At 33.3% G+C, this 8649-nt stretch overlaps 3 non-coding genes across 3 annotated transcripts; 1 reads left to right on the top strand and 2 right to left on the bottom strand.

Annotated features, from left to right (window-relative positions):
• Positions 1-450: 450 nt before the first annotated feature.
• On the bottom strand, positions 451-533 carry Trnal-uaa. The gene has a single exon. It is a non-coding gene; the product is annotated as a tRNA-Leu (tRNA).
• Positions 534-4517: 3984 nt separating this feature from the next.
• Trnal-uaa lies at positions 4518-4600 on the bottom strand. The gene has a single exon. It is a non-coding gene; the product is annotated as a tRNA-Leu (tRNA).
• A 2662-nt stretch (positions 4601-7262) lies between these two features.
• Trnal-uaa lies at positions 7263-7345 on the top strand. The gene has a single exon. It is a non-coding gene; the product is annotated as a tRNA-Leu (tRNA).
• Positions 7346-8649: the final 1304 nt, after the last annotated feature.

Genomic DNA, 8649 nt, shown 5'->3' with positions numbered 1-8649 from the left:
AGAACTGTCCGAAACTAAAGCTCTGTATTGATGCAGGTTTCTTTGTCTTACGATTGCGTCACCACGTGACCGATCATATGCTCACGACATTCTTTGACTGGTATGTACAGACATTATCTAATTGACCAGCGAAAGGATGACGTGGGAGCGAAACAAAGACACAAAGTTAAACTTAGAACTGAAAAACTTAAACAGTTTTCTGGACCAAGTGTTTTAGCGAAAACTGCATTGAAATAACCAAAGTGAAAAAGCTCGAAAATGTCTGCATCACTAAAGGTGATGGAAAAATATATGATTTACGGCACACTTCTCTGTTACTTGCAGTCTTTTTGTGAATATAAATTAATAATGATACTCATTTAAACAGCATATGCATTCAATAACTAAATATAATAGACTTGCATTTGGCAAGCTATTTAAAAAAATAAAAGTTTGTATTGTCTTAGTATTTGCCAGGAGTGGGGATCGAACCCACGTCTTCTTATGAAGACCAGATCTTAAGTCTGGCGCCTTAACCACTCGGCCATCCTGGCTACAAAATAGCTCATTTTTCAAGCTAAATTAGCTAAATATGCTCTTTCTTCTCGGTGTTTTACGTTTTTTTTTAATCATGTCAAAACGTTATCATATTGATTTGAACGTAAATGAAGCATATTCAGTGACGTATATATTTATAGTAGCCTTTTCGACTCATGTACTATAAACTGGAGTCAGTCCTTGGTTGATCTTAATAAGTCATCGGTACTAGAAAAAGAAAGTGATTCTGGTACATTTCTGATCTCTTAGTTCTTTTACACTTAAGTTCTTACTTTAGAAAATATGACGCAGTATATAAACACACTCCTGGTAGAAAATATATGATTACTTTCAATTTTATGCACATTGATAGTTAAGATTTTTATTTAATATTCTTGGGAACAAAAATATCAAATACAGAAGTTTGTTTCACGCGCATTTATATAGGTACACTTATGTGTCGGTTTGGTTTGTTATGAATTTCGCGCAAAGCTACACGAGGGCTATCTGCACTAGCCGTCCCTAATTTAGCAGTGATAGACTAGAGGGAAAACAGTCATCTCCACTCACCGCCAACTCTTGGGCTACTCTTCTACCAACGAATAGAGGGATTGACCGTTACGTTATAACGCCCCCACGACTGAAAGAGCGAGCATGATTGGTGGGACGAGGATTCGAAACCGCTGATTGGGAGTCGAGCGCCTTAACCACTTTTATGTGTAGGTGTCAATGCAGTGGAGTATATTAACGAATTAAACTAAACGCATTTCATGATTTTATATTTAATTACAGGGTAATAAACCGATTTTTGTTGAATTAGATTAATAAACCATGAATAGAGTCAAAGTGGTATACATATCTTATCGATATCCGTTAGTAACACAATAGCCAACATTAGGAAGGGCAAGCCCAGTAAAGCAGAAATAAACAACATGAAAATGAAAGGGTTTTCTGGCGAGTCATAGAAAGATAGTAAGACAATTCAGTTAACCTATTGACCTAAGCTAGACACTGTTGGTAGTAGGAGATACGATGCGAAACTAAAATTATTAGGCCTATAAGTGTGGAATTACGAGAGTCAAGTTGGCTAGCTGACCTGAGGCCTGATATTACATATTCGGATATATTTCCTTATCTAGCTGAATGTCCTGGTGTTTACAACAAGGACACCATACAACTTTACAAGTGGTTAGGGAGATACAGTTATCTCGAGTCTGGCTATGTTAGAAGTATAATCGAGTCTTGTTCCAAACAGAAGTAAACTACCGCCAGAAGAGCAGAGTCTTCTTAGTACAGTGTAGGGTTAGCCTTCAGAAAAAATGGATATTTGGTAATTAGACATTTCAAATGTATGTTTGGATGAATACTAGTTTATTTAACTTAATACGCTCGGCATATTGTAATATACTTTAACTATATTATTTAATTGATATATTTCATTTCGTGGCACATCTTCTATACCTATAGATCATACTGATTTGTACGCATGGGCAGCCAAAAGTCATACAACATTAATGCAAAGTGACACATGTATAATATTATACGCATATCACCTCTTAGAATACACAGTTGCAATATTATTATAATATTTCTTCTGACCCTATGCACCTACTCGAAGTAAATTAACAAATAAAGATTTCGATGAAGCTAAAGACCCGGAATCATTCACATGGAAACAGACAGACTGCGTCGTTTGGCATGTGAGATCTCTTACGAAACAGGTGCTCAGCTTACCAAAGTATTGTTTGCTTAATGGTGACCAGGTTAAAATCAAATAAACAGGAATATATTCAGATGTAGACATTTCAGGTATTGTACGAGAATATGGTTTCACTTAGAGTGCGTTAAAATGGAGCATGCTTCAATGGGTAGATGGCAATGATCCTACCGCAAAAAATAGAACGTGCCTTGCTATGAAAAAACAACAACAAAAACTTCTTAAGATCTGCGCAAAACTTGTAAGAATATCAGATGCAGCATAAGAGCTAATTCAATTTTGATTGTGAAAATATTCACAATACACAATTTAATGTTTTCATTGTTGAAATCTGGTGAATAAATCTTCATACGAATGAACGTCGACAACATTTCTAAATTGGGTTCTTATTTCATATCAGACCAGCCAAAGAAAAATGAACTGTGGTTATATGAAAATTTCATCTTCTTTCCTCGAGAATAACGTAGTGCCCATACGATAAATTTGATTTTTTACCCACACTTTTTTTACTTTCTGTAAAATGTGTGTTCACCAAGAAAAACTCCGTTGCTGATTTGAACGGAAATGTTACTCAAATCATTTAACTTTGGTTGGAGAGTTTAGGTGAAATGTGCATACCTAGCATTCAGATATTGATACTTTCATACTTTGGCAGTGGACACCTTGCTGCTAAGCCTATCTCTCAGTTTGGTGAAACTGCTTGAGCTCTAGGGTTTGTGTTGATGGATTCCAAGCAGAGAATTAATAAGCACTATTATAGAATACCTTAAATGTTATTATAACCGTTAACAAGAAGAAATGCTTATGGAAATACAATGTTACGCACTAAAAGTCTGATATCTTTCTTTACTCTACACATAGATAATGTAAACTAAACATGTATTATAATTTATTTATAATTAACAAAAATAATAATGAAATAGAATTTGGTGACATAAATTTGTATATAATCCTATAATGTCACTTAGTTGTACCAGCAAAATGCCCAGGTTGTTTTAAAGTCATTTCATTTATTGTTTAAGCTAATACTATGTTCAAGTTGTCATTCTTCACAATACCATCATTCAGATTTGACAGGACAGCATGCGCAGCATTTCGTACGCATAAATAAAGTGGCAGTAGTATCTGTGAAATATTATATTTGGCAGTTAGATACCCAATAAGTCTCTTAACCTCAATAGATGCCCGTGATGGACAGAGTACAGATAGTCCATTGTTCAACTATATGCTCAATAACAACCAAACCTTATTGTTTTTGAATCAATAGAAACAGAGAAAGATTGTTTGTTTTGAATTTCGCGCAAAACTACACGAGGGCTATCTGCGCTAGTCGTCCCTAATTTAGCAGTGTAAGACTAGAGTGAAGGCAGCTAGTCATCACCACCCACCGCCAATTCTTGGGCTACTCTTTTACCAACACAATCATATATTCAATACATGTTATTGTAATTACGTAATTAAGGACAATTTTTATTAAGCCTGTAAACATCCTCTTGATTTTTTTCACTAATGAATTAAAGATAAAATTTCCATTAGAAGAAAGTTAACGCCCCAGTTGATTTTAAAAGTATCAGTTTCCAAAACTTTAGATTAATATCACATTTGTAAAACTTGAATAAGTGCTAATAAAATTTCACTTAAAGTAAAATCTTATTTTAACAATGTTCGCTCTTATAAATATGCGAATATTATTTTCTTTTATTGACTTGCTAGTTAGGGCACTGACTCGTAATCTGGGGTTCGAATCCTACCGCCGAATATGTTTGTCCTTTCAGTGACTGTCTATCTCACTATTCGATTACAGTAGCGCATGAGTTGGCGGTAGGTGGTAGTGACTAGCTTCCTTCCCTCTGCTCTTTCGCTTCCAAACTAGGAACAGCAAACGCAGATAGCCCTGGAGTAGATGGTGACGTAGTCAGTGATTAATCTAGCTGTATACTGTACCTGTATTTGAATTATCGAGATTTGTATTAAAAAAAATTTATTCCAGAGGAGTATTTAAGCCTCTTAAGAAATTTCAAACAATTCCATAAGCTTATATTTCCGCTTGTCAGTCAGTGATACTGCCAAATATGGTAAATCAGGCAACATAATAAACATGTGTTCAGGATTTGTTCTGTATGTTCTGAAGTGTTAATAAATTTGCAAACTCTGGCATCACATTCAGTTATACGATGTGCTATAGTAAAAAAAGTTTAACATACATTAACAAATAATTAATATAATCCATTTCAGAAATATTTATCATATTAAATGCATATTTTAAAACCAATATTAAACCATATGCCAGGAGTGGGGTTCGAACCCACGTCTTCCTACGAAGACCAGATCTTAAGTCTGGCGCCTTAACCACTCGGCCATCCTGGCGATATAATAATAGTAATTTTATTATGACTTAGATTAAATTTTTTTATGCGATAGTAGATTAATTTATTTTTTCTTAATATGTTTTGTGAAAATTTGCATTCATTTTCAACGTAAGCGAAGTATATCCAGGAGTTAAATATTTTTTACAGTAAACACTTAGACTAATGAACAGCAGTCCCTAATTATTCCCAGTAACTCCCCGTCGAGAGGGTTAAAAGTTCACTAGTTCTTGAATCTATAGACCAGATCTCCAGAATAGTCATAAGCACAATTCCGAAACATTTTGAAAATTGTTAAACTAATATCGTGAAGTGAGATTCTATTAAAATGTATGCCAGTTTCTATCAGACTTGCATGACCACTTTATATCGTCTCAATTAAGCCAACGAAATAAGTGCAATGCGTAGCGTCTTGTAAATGGCAAAATATAAATTTTTAATATAATATAGAATGTTTTGAGTTACTGAAAACTGTAAAAACAATTATGGTTTTGGGTTTTACGTGAGTGAAACGTAATCAAATAGTGTGTTCTCTGTAGAGGTGAGTTTAGTGAACTTCATTAACTCTTATTTTGTTATATACACAAAAATATATTTCATTCTAGACGTTGATATACCAAGGGATATTCATGACTATACTTATAAGTATCGTAACGAAGTTAGATCTCCTGCATTTACCTTAAGCTCACAAACAAAGATGTGATCAGTGTGGCATCTGTAAACCTCTAATATTGAATCCGTGCAAACGAATCCTTTTTATTACATTTACAGATATTTTTTATGTTAATAATTTACATCGAGATTGCACGCATTATATCCCAAGGTTAGTGACTTAATCATTCAATGATCTAGCCATGTTAAGTCAGTGTTTATCGCAATGATAATAAAGTTATCTGGAACGTATTTGGTATGCATACCAGCCGTACAAAACGAAACTTGTGAGCAATTACAAATTATTATTGAAAGACTTCATCGTACTCGGTTTTTTAATTAGTATTTATATCTGTATTTGAATTATGACAGAGTTGTAATATAAAAAATCCAGCCATATGAGTATTTAAGCCTTTTAAGAGATTTCGAACCATTCCATAAGCTAACGGAAGGGAAGAAAATTTACATTTCTACCAGGCAGTTAGTGGTGCTGTCAAATGCGGCGTATTAAGCAACTTAACACAATCACGTTCAGTATTCCTTCTGTATTTTCCGAAGAGTTAAAATTACTCCAAAATCGAGCAGAATGTTGAAGTTCACTCAGATATTTCATTTGTTTTAATAGTTTTATATCTTACACCCTATTTCAAAACTAAGGTTACAAATCATTGTTTAACTCCCACATCTCATCTACAAAGACCAGATCTTAAGTCTAGCGCCTTAACCTCTCGACCATGCTGACGATGTATTGCAATTTTTGAACAAAGATAATTCACAATAAATTGGAATATACCAACTACTTTATTTATACTGAGATTTTTTTTTCAATACAAACTTTGGTCTCGTAGCTCCACCTCTTGATCGATTTGAGATCTAATTACAGCCGTGGCTATTGGGGGTTCCCTCTTTTTTAGTTTGTGTCATGGCTTAGCGTAAAAATCGACGTACTCCAACAGATGTAAGTTTCATTACTTAAAGTGCGTTTTTAAACTGTAAAAATGTATGGTTTTAATTTTCACGTAGGTGCACTATATCCAGGGATATACTCATTTTTATAGTAAACACTTTGACAAATTAAATAAAAATCAGAGTCAATCCCTTATTTTCCTAAGTACTCCTAATCGAGTTAGAAGAAAATACATAAGCTTAAAACGTTTTTGGGCGTAGCATAAGATTTCCACGATATTCAGAAGTATAACTTACGAAACATTTTGGAAATTGTTAAACTGAAGAAAAAAATAAAGCCAAAGACTCCATGTTGTCCTGTAGCATATGTTAGAGTTTAAAACGTGTAATAAATGTATACAACGAACATACAGAATTTACAAAGTGTACAAGGTGTTTTATATTGATTTATGCCAATCTACAATACTGACTCATCTTAATAATGTTAACTGTACTGAAGTTAAGAAACTATATAATGCCAGATTCGGCTAAACTATAAACACAATACAAAATAAGAGTTAATTCGAAATGAAGTTCACTAAACTCACTTCTATAAAGAACGTATTAACTGGATACGTTTTACTTAGGTAAAAATGAAAACCATAACCGTTTTTCTAGGTTTTAATAAATCAAAACTTCCATAATATGTTAAATATTTCATATTTTGTCATCGTAGTAGACGCTACGCACTGCACTTATTTCGTTGGCCTACACAGGAGGCTGTGTGTGTGTGGGTTTGTCGTCCTGCAAATCTGATCAAATCCAGCATCCATTTTGCTTCTCACTCGACGGGGAGTACCTGGGAAAAATAAGGAATTGACTCTTATTCTTGCTTCCTTAGCTACAGTGTTTGCTATAAACATGGACATACCAATGGACACACTGCACCTACTTAAAAATGAACACCATACATTTTTCAGTTTACAAAAGCACTTTAAAGAAAGAAACTTACATGCTTTAGGATAGAATCATTTTTAAAGTAAGCCAGTATTTAAATTTAAAAAATCCAGTAGTTGGCAAATTCTAATCTATTGTGAATTATCTTTGTTCATAACTTAGAATGCATCGCCAGGATGGCCGAGTGGTTAAGGCGCCAGACTTAAGATCTGGTCTTCGTATGAAGACGTGGGTTCAATCCCCACTCCTGGCAAGTAAATGATGGTTTTTAACCTTAATTTTGAAATAGGGTGTAAAATATAAAACAAGTATAATTTATGTAGTAATATCCCTTTGTATATCTACGTCTAGAATGAAATATGTATTTCTATATATAGTTATTCATTTTTGACACTTTTTTCAATTTTTTTCACTAAATTTAGGAAAGACATTTGTTTTTAAGATTTATAGAAGTAGTGTAAAAGTGGATTTCATAAGTAAAGTAATTACCGTAAATTTACCAGTAGTCATAGTTCAAATAAATTAAACTTTGGTTGATATTTATTTCAATTTTACAGATATATTACTCTAAAATATCAAAAGTTGACACTTCAAAGGCGAATTATGATGTTGTTTGTGTTTTAAAGGTAATTCACTGACTACTTTATTAGAATTACAAAAATTAGGATGTTTACAGATTTAATAATTTTTTTAAATTATGTACCCACATTATTTTGTTTGTTAGATTTCGCGCAAAGTTAATCTCGGGCTGTCTGTGATAATTTTCTCTAATTAATAAGTGCTAGGATAGAAGTAATGAAACTTGTCAACTCCATCCACTGCCAACTCTTTGGCTACTCTTGATATATATATACTGAATAATGGAACCTGACTGGTAATCTTATAACACACCCAAATTTCTAATGTATAGAGAACGAATAATAGAGCCTTATTTCCACAACCCGGCACGCCAGCCTTTGGGCCAAACTCGATTCTCTTAAATTACCGTGTAAAATATGTATACTATTATCACAGTCTCTATTTAGGGTTCATTGATTCAATAAAGTTAAGAACGAGTTTACTGCACTATAATAAACATAATTTATTATCATGCACTCTACTTCATTCGTTAACATGTTTATTGTAAAAACTATAACAAAAAGATTATAAGTACTTTTGACTTATCAGTCACAAAGGATAGGAAACTCTGCTTCTATTTCTTTCTTAACATAATAAATATTAAAAGTGCAATAAGAATACATAAACGTACCAATACTGAAAAGAAAGACATACTGTTTTGAATAATTCTATCAATATGAAATTAGATGAGGGCGGTCTAACCTACCCAGTCATGATCTTCCTCATATCATCCTGTATCACTGGGTAAAGTTATGCTGATTTGGTAGTTTTTTCGAAATTAGATATGAAATTTGATGGGGGTTTAATACCCACTTATGATCTTCCTTATGTCATCCTATATCACTGTGTTAAGTTTGGTGCTGTTTGATCAAGAAATGTGGAAACGTATAAAGGAACAAATAGGAAATGATAGATATACGACCGTGTATTTTTTTGCCG

This window comes from Limulus polyphemus, unplaced genomic scaffold (genome assembly GCF_000517525.1).
Source record: "Limulus polyphemus unplaced genomic scaffold, Limulus_polyphemus-2.1.2 Scaffold591, whole genome shotgun sequence".
NCBI lineage: Eukaryota > Metazoa > Arthropoda > Merostomata > Xiphosura > Limulidae > Limulus > Limulus polyphemus.
This window is presented reverse-complemented; position numbering and strand designations above follow the sequence as displayed.